General features: G+C 33.5%; 1 protein-coding gene across 2 annotated transcripts in view; it reads left to right on the top strand.

Annotated features, from left to right (window-relative positions):
- Nucleotides 1-298: 298 nt before the first annotated feature.
- The window catches only part of nahoda (DOMON-like domain-containing protein nahoda), a 50,849-nt gene continuing 36,397 nt past the window's right edge, over nucleotides 299-14,750 (top strand). For both annotated transcript variants that reach the window (XM_040708511.2, XM_040708509.2), the window contains exon 1: nucleotides 299-536. The gene's annotated coding sequence lies outside the window, so the exon portion shown is untranslated. The remainder of the gene's footprint in view (nucleotides 537-14,750) is intronic.

The following is a 14,750-nucleotide window of genomic DNA, read 5'->3' on the forward strand; positions in this document are numbered from 1 at the left end:
TGCAGAAATCAATTAGCTTTTGTCAAATTGTCCATATAAATATGAATTAGTATGAGGTCAATTATATACATACATTAACATGAAAGGAGCCCTCCCTCGAACTATGTGATGGGAAAGACCTTAAGGAAGGACTACCAAATACCATTGAGATAGAGAGAAGGAAAAAGGGATTGGTGATGGTTTCATTCGTCGTTAGGTACAATCTCTCGTACCATTTTATAAGTGAAGGTGTTTTGTACCTGTCTTTCAAAAAATATACATCTATACATACAAAAAAAAAAACGCAGGCCTTGGCTCTAAAAGTAAAATAATAGTCATGGTATGTGTGTTCTCAGGTCGAAATAGTAAAATATTTAATTTTTATTTAGTTGTAATTCTGTGCTCTAGTCTAACGAAGTGAGGAGGATATATCATTCTATAGAATAATCCTAAGTAGTGATAATTAATTTGATTGAACACAAAATATAAGGAAGGATCGCAACTGATTTGTTGATATTCGTCAACGCAACTCCCCAATTCATATTGTAGTTTAGGTGGTGAGTACGTTTTCCCTATATATATATTTATTTCTATTATCCTACCTATATTGTGTGTGTGCCCAAAAAGACATGCCTATTACATCATAGCGTTGAATTTAAAGCCAAACGTAGCCAAAAGAGAAACTTTATGATGAATCTGTAAGAAGGGGGTAGCAGAATAAAGTGTATGTTTGTGTTTTCTTGGACAAGGTTATATATTGTTATAAATGTAATGAAGTTTCAAGAGAGCGGTGACGACTCACTGTGAATCCAATGTTAAAAACTAGCCGTTAGCTATTATCATGTTCATTTTTATGGGTAGGAGGGAATTTTTGTATAATACATATATAATATATCTTTCTCTTCTTGTAATAATAACCAAATGTACCTGTCAAACAACACAGGGTCTTATTTTTTTGAATTGAATTGAAACAATTCCTCCTACTACAGGGTTGTTGTTGTAAACAAACTTGATTTTCAAGTTGTTGATCAGTCTCCTCTGCGTATAGCTAATAAATATGTAACCCATCAATATAAAAAACAACTAGAATGATTTTTTGAGTCCAGATTACATATATATTCCTTCGCAAATGATAGTAAAATGATCTTTTGAGTCCGGATTACATTTTTATTCCTTTGCAAATGATAGTTAATTTATATTATCCTTTGTAAGCGTAACTAAAATGCAAATTAGTAAATTCGATTTGAAAACACCACACCGGGGCCATATTAAGCCTCAGTGATTAAATGAATACTTTAACCTATAGTTTACACTCTTGGGTATCTTAACTTACCCCAGAATTTTGACTACAAGGCCTATAATGTACCGAAATATGTTTTGAAGTATTGGCCTATCTGTAGACATATATGATGGATAAAATAAATTCAACGTCAACTGTTAGAAATACCATATCGGGTCCAAATTAAACTTTATAAATCAAACGATGGTTTCAAATTATAGTTTATATTATTGAGCATCTCTATTCATCCCGAAAATTTGTATAATAAGCCTATAATGGACTAAAATGTGGTTAATATGTATTAAATAATTAAAAAGATCATATCGGGTCCAAATTAAGTTCCATAAATAAAACAAAGATTTTAACCTATAGTATCTATTCTTGTGTATATCCAGTTCTTCCAGAAATTTGAATACAACGCGTGTAATTTACCAAAATAGGCTCATGAAATATTGGGCTGTATAAAAAAAGAATAAATTTGACATTTATTCTTGATTTTTGTTCAAGATTGTGCTAACTAAGCACATATATAAAAAAATTAATTTGTTTTAAAATAAAATTATTATTCCATTGTTGAAAAGCTTCTCATTTCGTGTACCATAACAAACTTTGGTTGTGGCATGAGATCTTCTTCTCTCCTTCAAGAAAGAAATTAGAAATTTTCCTAAAAAAAAGTACGCTAATCCTTTCAATGTACTCATTTAATTTTAAAAATAAAGATGATTAACCAAATAACTAACCAACAGGGAGTTTTTTCTTAAAGAGTGAAATGACAGAGAGACTAAATAATGAATTACATAATAATGAACTTTAATTTATAATAAAAATAAATCAAGCCAATAGGGCATAGGTTCAAACTAGATGATGTTACTTATCTTGTATCTCGCAATCTCCCTCCCTTCCCCCAAAAAGGCCCAAAATCAGTTGATATTACCCAAAACCTCCCAACTATATAATGATTATTCAATAGTTGTTAATAATTGGCCACAGCTTCACAAGAACACATTCAAAATTAGACAATCAACGTTCAGAACACGGATAAGAAGAAAATATTTTTGTAATTATGTAGTGTTGATATGCGGTCCGAGACCGAACTTTTTGTTTGGTTCGGTCTTAAGGGATCTATTACCCATCAGGCCCGTCCTCTTTCTTTTAAAAAAAGGACCAACACCATTTCTCTTCTAAATCAAAAAGGTTTTGTTTTTTTGCGCCATCGATGAAGACCGATTTTTTATGTCGAGGAAATTTTACTTCAAGTCCGGTCCATACCAAACTTTGATCGTACTAGTTTAGCCTTAAAAAGATTAAAAACGGTCACTAATAGTTATATTTATTGAGTCGTGATATCGATGTCTCAAAGCCTAGTTCTCGAAGAGAATGGTCTTACACATAATATATTTAGTATTATGCGGGACGTCAAGACAAAAACAAGCTGTAGGGAAGGATTTTTTGCAGAAGTAAGTCTGAAATACGGATTAAATGGCTCCCAATTATATTAGTGCAGTGGTTTCCAATGTGGGTTTCTTAACGCATTTCTTGCGCGATGTTTATTTTACATAGATATTAAATTACTATAAACTTAGGTTCCCTTGGAAATTTTTTTGTCAAGAGGTAGGTTTCTTGTCGAATAAAGTTTGAAAAACTCTGGATTCATGAATTGTTCTGATTGATCCTTCGGATGTGGTTCATATTGCATTTAAAGGTCTCAAGGAAGGAATTGAAATGTTTATATTGAACACGCTTCAAATTAATAGCAATCCTCAGCTAATAATTTCTAATTTTAAGGCAATTAGAGAGGATATATAACGGATACTTTATCGTAGTAGATTCATTGTCAACTACTTTCTCATTAAAGTTATTCAGAAAATCCCTGTTTCTGACTATTGCTAACACTCCTGCGGCTATTTTAAATTATAACAGAAATTTGGAAACTATGTTCATAACTGTTACAACTTCTACAAGCTTTGACTCTCTGAAAAAAAACCGGCCCTTATCAACTTTAATTACAGATACCTCGAGTTCTATACATGATAAATGCATTTTTAAAACTCTTTTATAATCTTTTAGTATTATAAGACTTTGAAATACATTCGTATCATTTATCCATATCTTTAATGCCAAGCCCTTACAAACGCATTGAATCTTAAAACTACCAAAATTTTATAGCATTTTTCTGAAGGCCATGTTCGGTATTTGGGGATCAAAATCAACTATTTCAATCTTGAGACTTTTCGGCTGTTGAATAGTGTTTGTAGTTACATACTATATAAATGAATTTCACTGTATTTTTTCTTTATTTCAATTATATAAACTGGACCCAAGTTGGTTGCGACATCTTACTGTATATTTTTCTTATTAGTTTTCTCACGCTCCATTCATTTGAAGTCCATTATCCTTCTGAAATCAAAATAGTAATTATTACATAACTATCATGATCAAATGAATGGATAATTAAATCAATAAAACATTGCTTAATTATTCTTATTAGTAGATCCATTGTAGAGCAGTAAATCTGCAACGAATCTCTTCTTCAATTATGGATATATACCTACACATAAAAATATTTTCTATTTTACATCTATTCTTTATATTAGAGTCTTCAAACTGATGAGTGTACAAAAGGTTTTAGGTAATATTATCTCATGTAAGTGCTTTTATGAACGTTATCATACAAATTTATGTAATATGTAGTGATTGAAATGGTATGAAAATACCTATTTAATGTATGATTGTGACAAGTATACAAAAATAGCTGTGCTTTCACATCCGTTTTTTTTTTTTTTTTTTTTTTTTTTTTTTTTTTGAGTTGGCAAACTTAAGAGTGAACTTTCTTTTCGTAAGCTGTCGTCATTATTACTTAATTTCTAAGGAGCAAACTTCCTTTTCTAGTACATACAAGCTATCATTGATATATACGATACTGGATTAGATATTTGGGTGTGCTTATAAAAGACAGATAATAACCCTGAGGATTTGTTGCAGTCTTATAATTGTGAGTCCTTGATAGACACAGAGTAGAATTAAGGATAGAGATCGGATTCATTCTTGACTATCTCTCCATTTATATCCTTTTCCCCACGTCACAGCTGCTTGTAGCTGATGTAATGGACGTCATGACAGCTAAGCTACTCTCTTCCAATACATTATTTTTCTTAGCATGTCCAAAATGCTAACGATATTTATTACCAGCTCATCTCATAGGCGTGGGTGAGTAAAAAAGTCGGGCAGAGGAGGGGGCATATAAATTCTGCCTGAATATTTGTGACTAGCTTTTTTCTTTAAACTTTTTTTTTTTAGAAAAATACATTCATGTATTACCTTTTTTTTGATGAAAATCTTTATCTAATATTGCCCAAATAGATTATACTACTTGGCAGAATATAACAACACTAAAAATACATGAATTAAATATTACCATATGGAAGATTTTTTATGAATTTCATCATTCAAATGTATACATATTGAATATTCAATCACTTTTTGCCAAGATACAAGAGTTGATTCAATGCCAAAAAGGAGCTGAGAAGGACTTCTTTAGTATATGTATTGAATACATTTCTCCTTAAAAAATAATTTAAGTAATAAGTGAAAAAAACATATAAAAACCTCTGCCATATGTGTAATTAATTTGCATTTATACAGACGGTGAATCTATTTTTAAAAAGAGTAATTAGGCCATCTAATGCCTGTTGAATTAGTTTCAATGGGACACATGTGCCTTTACAGAGGTTTTATCTAATGAATACTTTATTATTGCGCTTATATCATGACACCATTGCAAAAAAAAAACACAAATGATATGCAGTATTAATGGATCTTCTAAATGGAGGCTTTACAAATCATGTTTTGTTCACTCACTGACCTTTTGAATTCAATCTATGAAACTTTTTAAATGAGTGTCTTTGAGTTATTATTAGAATTAAAATTTATGTAAGGAAAAAGGAATGAAAAAATAAGGCGGAAGAAAGACATATGGTACTCCTCAATCAAGACCCTTGTTAATATCCGCTGCTTGCTATTAGATTTTGGATAAACGGATTAAAAAAAAAAAAATACGGTTGAGGGACAAAGACCAAACTTTATAAGTTTTAGGACTGATTTGGACGAGACTGAGATTGCAGTCTTTATTCCTAAATAAGGAGCAACACAACACTACGTACTATTGTAAAGGCTACATTGGTAGATAAATGGGTCAAAGATTAATACCCAAGGTGGATATTTATATCTCAATTGATAACTCCTGCTCTAAGTGATATCTAATACTAGAAAGGTATATCAGCTAATTACTTAAATTTGAATATAAATCCCAGAATAGACCCAAATCTGTCTATGAAATATTGGATACTAGTGGCCGAACACAGCATTTTTTGGAGACTTTAGGTGCCGACGGACAGACAAACATTGCTTTATTGATATAGAAGATAATTCCCCAAGTAATCCTCAGTTTTACTTTCCGTTTTTCATCAAGACACTCACACGTTGTTTATTCATACTTAGAGGTCCTCTCCTACAAGAATGAGATAATATTGTTAACAGCTTCTAAAAATAAAAATAAACATTGTTTAGATTGCCCACAACAACAACAAACCTGAGCTCTTTAGCTTACGTACAAGTCGAGGAAATGACACTTGAACGTGATCGACCAATTTTCATTCGCGGACTCCAAGGAGTTGCACGTCTCCAAGTCCACCTTCTACGTCGTTAGCAAGTCCGTAACGTTGAAGAGGAAGAAGGGCTCTGTCAAAAATGGCAAACTGGAACCAGTTGAGTTAAAGAAAATCCCCTAAACCTTTCCCTCAAGTTCATGAGGGCCCATGCAAGATATCTCTGGGTTTCACCTAATACTGTCCAGTATTAGCTATCAAAAAAGAGGGCAGAAAGAGCCTTGTGAGGATGGAGAGGCCACTTTTGATACCAGCAATGAAAGAACCCCATCTTCTCCATTACAAGACTCTTTTGAATGAACCTTTTGAGTTATTTTGAACTCTTTTTTGACACTTTTGGACCCCATACAGCCCTGATGCCAAGCCCCTTGACTACACCTTTTTTGGTGTATGGTGCCGAGAAGGCCTGCCGTGTCCGTCATCCAAACATCGAGACCCTGAACACCAATGTCAGCCAGCACTTGTACGCTATGACAGTGGCAGCGGGTAACATACCTTCCGCCTCCGTCAGGAAGCAATCATTTCCACTAAGGGTGGCTACATTAATGATGAAGAAAGCTCAGACACATATCAAGTTTTGGAATTAATTTTATTGAAATTACATTGCTCATTAATAAATTATATCTTGTTGAAGTTTGAAATGATATTGTTCATTTATAAGTTATGTCTTGTTGAAGTTTGAAATGATATTGTTCATTAATAAATTATATCTTTTTGAAGTTTAAAATTCAAAGTATTCAAATGTTAATGGGCCACTACTTCCCTTTTCTTTTCATTTTTAGTATGAGCTTTAGTTACACAGGCTTATTATTAAAAATGAGTCCTCAACTCATATTTTATACAGCTATATGCAGTATAGGTTTATATAAGAATGGAGTTGACCGAAACGCCTGCTAGCTTTCAAACATTTTTATACGACTCCTTACATATATAATCCCTTGTCTTTTTAAATATGACGTGCAAGCTCGATTGCATTGCTATTTGTTAGGCAATCCTAAGATACGCTCAAAAATAACTTTACGGATTACATACATGCAGAAAAACTTTTCTTTATTAATATAGATTTATTTATGCAGTGGAAATATAATATCTAATTTTATTTAACTATGTTCCTCAATGCTTTTTTTTCTACTGATGTGCCATATAGACGATAAATATGTATTTCATTCCCGTCTCCAATGATCCCTTACTTATTTTGTTCATCTACTTCAACTTTTTAAAAGCTTTAACACTCTCTGTACATTCATATAGAAGGGACCGATTGGATCTGACCTCCAAGCCACTATAAATTATATTCTCTATTCATGTATGTTCTATTCATTGGATTAGATTGAGAAAATTGGTCAATGATTTTCTCTCTTACTTTTTTTTTTTTGTTCTTCCACCATTTTTTAAAATTATATTTTACCTGTCTACGAGTACTACCTATGGGATTCCATTAGTAGATTGTTTATACATACAACATAAATTGTTACGAAATGTATAGTGTACATTTTATATTATGATTACTTTTAAAATCCTTTTCTCTAATGGAAAAAGTATATTCCTCATATTGTACAAAAATATTTCGAGGGGCAAACAAACTATTTTATATACAATAATATCCAAAGCTGTTCATAGGTCATTAATAAGTATCGAGTATTTAGTGGTTACCAATCGGGGCTTCTCAGAGCCCTTGTGCTTCACAGTGCCTTGTCAAGGATTCCACGAAAGATTACATAAACAATCAATACAACATTTGGTTAACATATCTTACATACTGCAATATATTAAAAAACTCTATTGGACTCTGCAATGATGAATTTATAATGATTGGTCTAGGCAACACACATTATGATATTTTCTTTCTGAAAAATATCAACGTATCATATGTTCCTCTGGTTCACAGAAAGATGGCATCACTGGCGTACGTGTGTATAATCTGTACCTCTTGTGACCTTAACGCCTTTGATCATACTATTTCGGTTACATCGGCACTCCCACGTTTTATTATAGGGGGTAGTCTTGCATCACCTTGAACGTTGTACTTCATTCTACCATGAATGAAGTCAAATACACTCGGACATGGTAGACATCAAGAGATATTTATTTAATATATATACACGAACATTATTTGTGAACTTGGCAGTCGTTGCGACAATGACTGCTTCCGAACAGGACCGTAAGGGTGCGCACATATGATGGATGTACCTGCGGCTATTCTTCTTCTACCCTTATTAACGGAGCACTTGAAGTCAGTAACATTGCTGTAGTGGACTCAACAGGCTTTATACGTCACTTGTCACTAGATGGTATAGTCCATCGGGGTTAAAGCTGGGGCGACCGTAAGTTTATTAAGAAGACTCTTGTAACGCTTCTTACGGAACTGTTAATGCTTTTGAGTCAAGAATAGCCTCTCTCCAAATAGAGGTGGTGGAAAAGTCCTTCTACTAGTTAGACTGCAAGTCAAAGTCGAATCACACGCTGTTGAATATTTTCCTCGATTCCAATTCGAGTCCTTATATTTCTTAAAAACTCATTTCCAGTAAAGAAATAGGATTAAACCTTTTCTTGAGTTGAGTAAAAAAATAGGTTTCGAGATCAATTCGAGTCACAAATCTTAGCTATGTAGTCAAAGTTAAGTGCCGAGTCTCTGATTGTGAGATCAAGTCGAGTCGCCAGTCTTCCAGATATGTATTCAAATCGACTTACAGGCCTCGAGTCCAAGTGCGTACCTCTGATATAAACTTAAAAGAACACACCGATACTATGTATGAGTCCCAAGCTCTAATGATGAGTCATCATCAATATACCAATTCAATCATTCTTAAAGATAAATAGCGCTTATAATAACAGCTTCAAACTAAGGAAGTTTACCGGTAGTTTCATAAATACGCGGACTATTTGTGGCAAATAATTAAATGTGTAATAACATTCGTATGAAGTATTTTTTTGAGAATTATATAATAGAGAATTTATTCTGGTATAAAAAATTTAATATAACTACTGAATGTAACCGCCATCAGCTGCTATGACACCCTCCAAGCGCCCGCGGAAGGCCTTGCACACATTGATGATATAATGATCTTCTATGGCTGCCCATTGCTCATTGATGCTGGCCTTCAATAAGTCCAAATTCGGGTGGCGGGTAGCACAGGCCTTTTTCTCAATTTGCCACCACACACTGTAGTCAAGGAGATTCAAATCAGGTGGTTGAGGTGGCCAAATGGTCTTGTGAAGGCCTCCTTCACCTCATCCACATTGATTTTCCGTGGTCTGCCGGTCCGAACACCCTCCTTCATATCTTTTCCCTCCTTGACAAGCTTCTTGACCTTAAACACAGTAATCCTAGATAGTTCAGTGTCCTTGATTATCACCTTTACAGACCTACCAGCGCGGAGGAGAGTGGCAACCATATGGCGTTTGGCCTCGTCATTCATCGTAAACAACTTTGTTTGATGCGAGTAAGAAAAACAAAAACAAAACCAAAAGATTTACCGAGTTACTTGTACTGGAATTTATGCAACTGCCGGTATATGTACAGACCCTTCCGTCTAAAATGCAACACTTTTTTAGATAGCGCGCCTTTTTCCTATTTGTTATATTTCGCTATTTAACCCAGATAACTTATTGTAAGTTATTGTCTATAAAACCTATAAACAAAAACTAATCAAAGTCAAACTAGAAATAAAAGTGTCATAACCAAAAACATGGTTTAGGATACCATTGAATGTATAAAAGTTAAGGTCACCGTCAATTGCCTTGCTCGCGAATTTAACAACATCCAGACTACCTTCCTGGTGAAGCAAGACTTAAACCTTAATGCCTACAAAACAACTCCTCGTCAGGATTTTAAGCCATTATAGAGTAGAGTGTGACTTGGAGCAAATTCTTCCTCAACAAGCTTGAAATCCAATACTCTTGGCCTCTCCACAGTCCCAACTGTTTCTACTTGACTTAAGGATTTTTGGGAACCTCAAGGGAAAGCTTTCGAGAGTCTGATACACAACAAAGGACTAACTGAATGCCGCCTTCATCATTGCTTGAACCAACCTCAAGCCGAGCTTATTAAGAACTACTGTGCAAAGTTCCACACCAGGCTGGAACTGGTCATTAAGTCAGAATGAGGCTATATTGATTTTGAAATTTAGTAAGGTATCCTTTGATTGTATTTATGAATTAAATTTTCCAAAAAGGATTATATTTTTTGTACATAGGGGTCTCAAGTTTTCTTATACAACACATAATTTTTTAACTCCTAATCAAAGATGCTCTTAGTTTGAAAAGGCGTTACAACTGAAGTCTTTTTAAATGAGACTCAAATATGCCTCGAGTCCCCCTAGTTCTGCCATGTACCAATGGTTGATATGCATACATAATATTATGTAAATCTATTCCTTTTACAATAGTATGTTCCACCTTGAAAGTCCTACAAACAAATACATATAATTAGTAGAGATAATTACCTTATGTATTGTGTCATGAAGGTGATGAGAAAAAGGTGGAGAGATCATTTGGTCTGCTTATAAGACAAGACCACAATGGTGTAAAAATTAATTATGTAATCATAATGATAGGAGTTATAATTAGATAAATAATATGAATATCTCATTATCAAATCATTACAAGATACTTATTCATGTGTAATGTTAAAAGTTTATTGATATCGTAATTATGTGGTCCCCTTTCCATGAACTATTCCTTAGTTCTTCAAGGACCAATTGGATCTCTTGTTAATTATTTTATTAGATATTTTATTTACAAATAATTATATTAAATGTATACATTAGGGCTGATACTTTGTCCAAACAACCTTAACCTAGGTAAATAGCTCCGCAATTTCATTGAATTTATATTCACCTTAAGACTTCCAATTTTTGAATAAACATCAACAAATTTAAAAGAAATGAATTTAAAGTTAAAAATCAGTTATAAAATAGTGTTTAAGATTTTTTTTTTAAAGGAAGATATCATGTATAGACATGTTTCTTAGAAAGCTGGAGCGGATTTTTCTAGTTGACAGCCTGAAAAGGGTTGTTTATTTTCCAAAGCTGTTTGAGTTATTTTTCATTTGGTGAACAAAAAATCGAAGTATAAACGCTATAAAAAACAAACCTCTGATTACGTTCATACACAGTACCAAAAATTTGTTGGCAACCAGCCTCATCCTAATATACAAGCAAACGTTCAAAATGTCAGCGAGTAAACAACTTTAATTACCAAAATAAGACTCTTTGATCATCATCCCGCTCAGATGAACAAGTACACATGTTAATAACGATAGATATTTTGTACTTTAACATTAAAGTAATATGTATTATGTGCATTTAGTAACCATCATCGTTAGTTTGTACGTTTGTTCATCAACAACAATTAACTTCTAGAGTCATTTTACCGTGCTATTTGCAGCTCCAAAAAGCAATTATTACATGCAATCGATGTTAGGTTATTAATAAGAAATTTTTTCAAAATGTATTGGCTTATATATACTGTATTATTGGTTGCAATACGTCAGAAACAACGGTAACAGAGGAAAAAAGACAAGACAAGTTATTATCGATCTTCCCCGCACCCCTCACTCTGTAAAGGAGATCGCAGACATTCTATATTTCTCAGTTGAGCTTGTCCATAAGCTCAGAAGATTCATTTACAGCGGAGAGTGACTCTCTGGGACGTAGCGGACACAACAAGATTGCCACTTAAGACTTCTTGACCGGTGTGGGATTTGAAATGGAAGCCATGGAGTACCAGGAGGTAATGAAGGAGGTTGGGATGCCCTGGTTGGTTGATAACCTCCCCGAAGGGGATTACATTTGTTAACAAGACTCAGAAACTGGCCATAATAACTCAAGCATTGTGCAAGTCAACAGTCTTCTCGCCACATGAAACATTGAACTTTTGCATAGGCTACTTCCTTAACATATCACAACTTGTCTAACTAGCTGTAATCAAAATTCGAAAAAAGTTGTTGTTCGTGGTGAAGTTGATTTAAAACATACTATCAACAACAGTACGATTTGCTTACCCGCACTGTAGATGTTGGATGATTCTATTAGAATCTATTGTTACGTACGTACTTGTATGCACTCAAAAACTTACTTGACTCCCACGGATATTGCTTCTACATACTACATATATACAAAATAATAACTACATCGTTTTAAACTGATAATATTCAAAAGAAGCAACTACCATACGATGTACATCCATTATTATAATACGTTATTTAACCTTAAATATTTCTATGAATCATCGTCGTTTTAATGTGGGAACACATCTTTTAACCATAACATACATTAAGATTATTTGCTTCTCATAAAAATTTGATATTACATACTGAACAAGCTAAGTGAGAGATGGATGGGATTCATATCAGCAAAATGTATATTGGAATCCTTGCAACAAAATGTCTTTTGGATTTCAGTTGTGTCATCTCGGTACATCTAAGAATGAGAATCCGTTGTTCCTCACATGGTTAAATATGTATTTATAGAACCTGTTAAAAACAAAAGGCATAACGATGACAATTTTGAAAAATATTTGGGATAAGAGTCATGAAGCTATATTAGATTATCTACTAGCAGCTATCAAAGGAAATAAATAAACATAACTCCAACTCCTCCGTATTTTGCAAGGACAGCGGCAGGAACTTCGTATTCTGATGCCGGTCCTCAATTCTGCTCTGAGTCCAATAAGAACTAGCCAAGAGCTAATTTGTGTTTAACCAATCAATAACGTTGAAAACACAAATATGCCATTCTGTTAATGCACTTGTTATTTTGTTCGTTGGCTACATGAAAACGTCCACCCCCTGCTAAATGTCGCTTTTTATATACCAAAAATAGTGTTTCTGTATAATTATTCTTCGTGAAGTATAGAATTTTTCCCCCTCCTTTCGCATAATTCAACTAAAAAGGTAGGTTCATGGAAGTTACGCAGTTAGTTATGTAGCTAACTATGTTTTTAGGAATATTGTTCCCGTAATCTTCCCGTAGTCCCATTTTGTTCTTGACTGAAGGTGTGAAGACAAATCAAAGACTAAAATGAAAATAAAGTGACTACAACAACGTAGCTCAATGGACAATACGCTTGGGGAACTTATTCTTTAGGACTAAATGTGCTTAGGTTCGATACTCGGTCGTTTCTAGAGAAGGAAATATATTTAATGTATATAGACTTCAAAGACGATTCCTGGTTCAAATGGAGTAATTTTAATTCTATAGTGTTTACCCTGTTCTAGGATGTTTCGCCAAAGGAATTTTTGCTCTAGGACGCCCTCCCTCATTTATACTTTATGGAAAAAATATATCATCTCACATGCAATTTAAGGTTTAAAATGGGGCTTACTCCGTTTCAAGTCATTTGTAACGTATTTTTGCATTCATTTTCGAATATACGATGCTTCCCAATGGAGATAACTTCTTGCTATTCGACAGAATTTGATTAAGATCGTATATTAATTTTTGGAGGAGAAAATTAGAAGATCATCGATCTCGTTAATTACAAGCATTGGCTTCTGACGGAACTTTCAAATGCTTCTCAAGCTTTTTACAACTAGTCCTGTTATAAGAAAAACATGTATACCCCGTCTTTTTGTGTTACATCCATCTAAGTCGCAGGAGACATACGACTGCCTTGTCCTAGCGTTGGAAGAACTAAATAAAGTACTGGAACTTGAATCCTTAATGATTGATTTTAAGAAGGCCTCGTTCAATTTATTTGGCAAAGTTGTCCATGTAAAAAAAAATTAATTACAAAGGATTTCAAGTGAAGGAAGACTAATTTTAAGTGTGAAAATATATTTATGCTATAATATAGGTAAGTTTCCATGGAAAAAAATCACAGGGCGAGTCTTCTGGTCACTGTTGACTCATACTTAATCAATATAACTCCATCTGACCAATAAAAGAAAAGGGGAAAAAAAGTGTAAATATCCATACTTATTGGAATTTTTGCCGTGATAGGAAGAGGCTTAAAAATTTATTCCCATTTAGAACAACTACGGCAAAAAGCAATTATCCCTCTGTTAATTAAATTCATTTGTATATATACATATATATTAATTAACATAAGTATTAAGTGTATAATAATATATTTATGAAGCATCCCACTACTCCGGAGGATATCAAGAGCTGTTCCTATACTCTACATTTAACTATCATAGATAATATTTAAAATAGATTACGGAAGTAGTTAGTATTCTCTGTTCTAGACTCCAAATACCTAATACAGAAATACATTTACTATATTGTTGTTGCGTAACGCAACATTTAATTCCAATTATTACACACTTAACCTTTCCTTGTGGATGTCACAACCTTCATTAATGTACATGATACGTACTCCTAGGTAGGATATAAATTGAAACTCTCTTAAAATATTATTATTATCTTCCATAAAATAATAATTATTATAGTTTGTTAAGAACCAAGAGAGGATGTATCTATGTAATAGAGTATGTATATTATGGTATGTTCTTATTTGTCGTCGTAACTCGTGAGGCAGATAGCACTTATAATATTGTAGATAGATTTCCTCTTTTCTTGGGGGAAACGATTAATTTTTTGTTCAATCCTTCAAATAGTTTACCTCTATGCATATGTACGGTAAAACCTCGGAACTTGACTGCCGCGGCAATACTCGACGGACAGAGTGGGTACCTAAAACTTACAGTAGCGATTACTTACGATTATATTTCCCTTATTTTTAATTGACATGTTTCATAACGCAATCAAACGACAGCTGAAACAAAAATACACTAGTTTTGTTTTAAACCCATGTAACTAAGTCTAAAAATGTCTGAGCTACAACAACAAAGACAACTCGTGGGTGATCTACTCCGCGCTGGT

Source organism: Lepeophtheirus salmonis, chromosome 3, assembly GCF_016086655.4.
Source record: "Lepeophtheirus salmonis chromosome 3, UVic_Lsal_1.4, whole genome shotgun sequence".
NCBI lineage: Eukaryota > Metazoa > Arthropoda > Copepoda > Siphonostomatoida > Caligidae > Lepeophtheirus > Lepeophtheirus salmonis.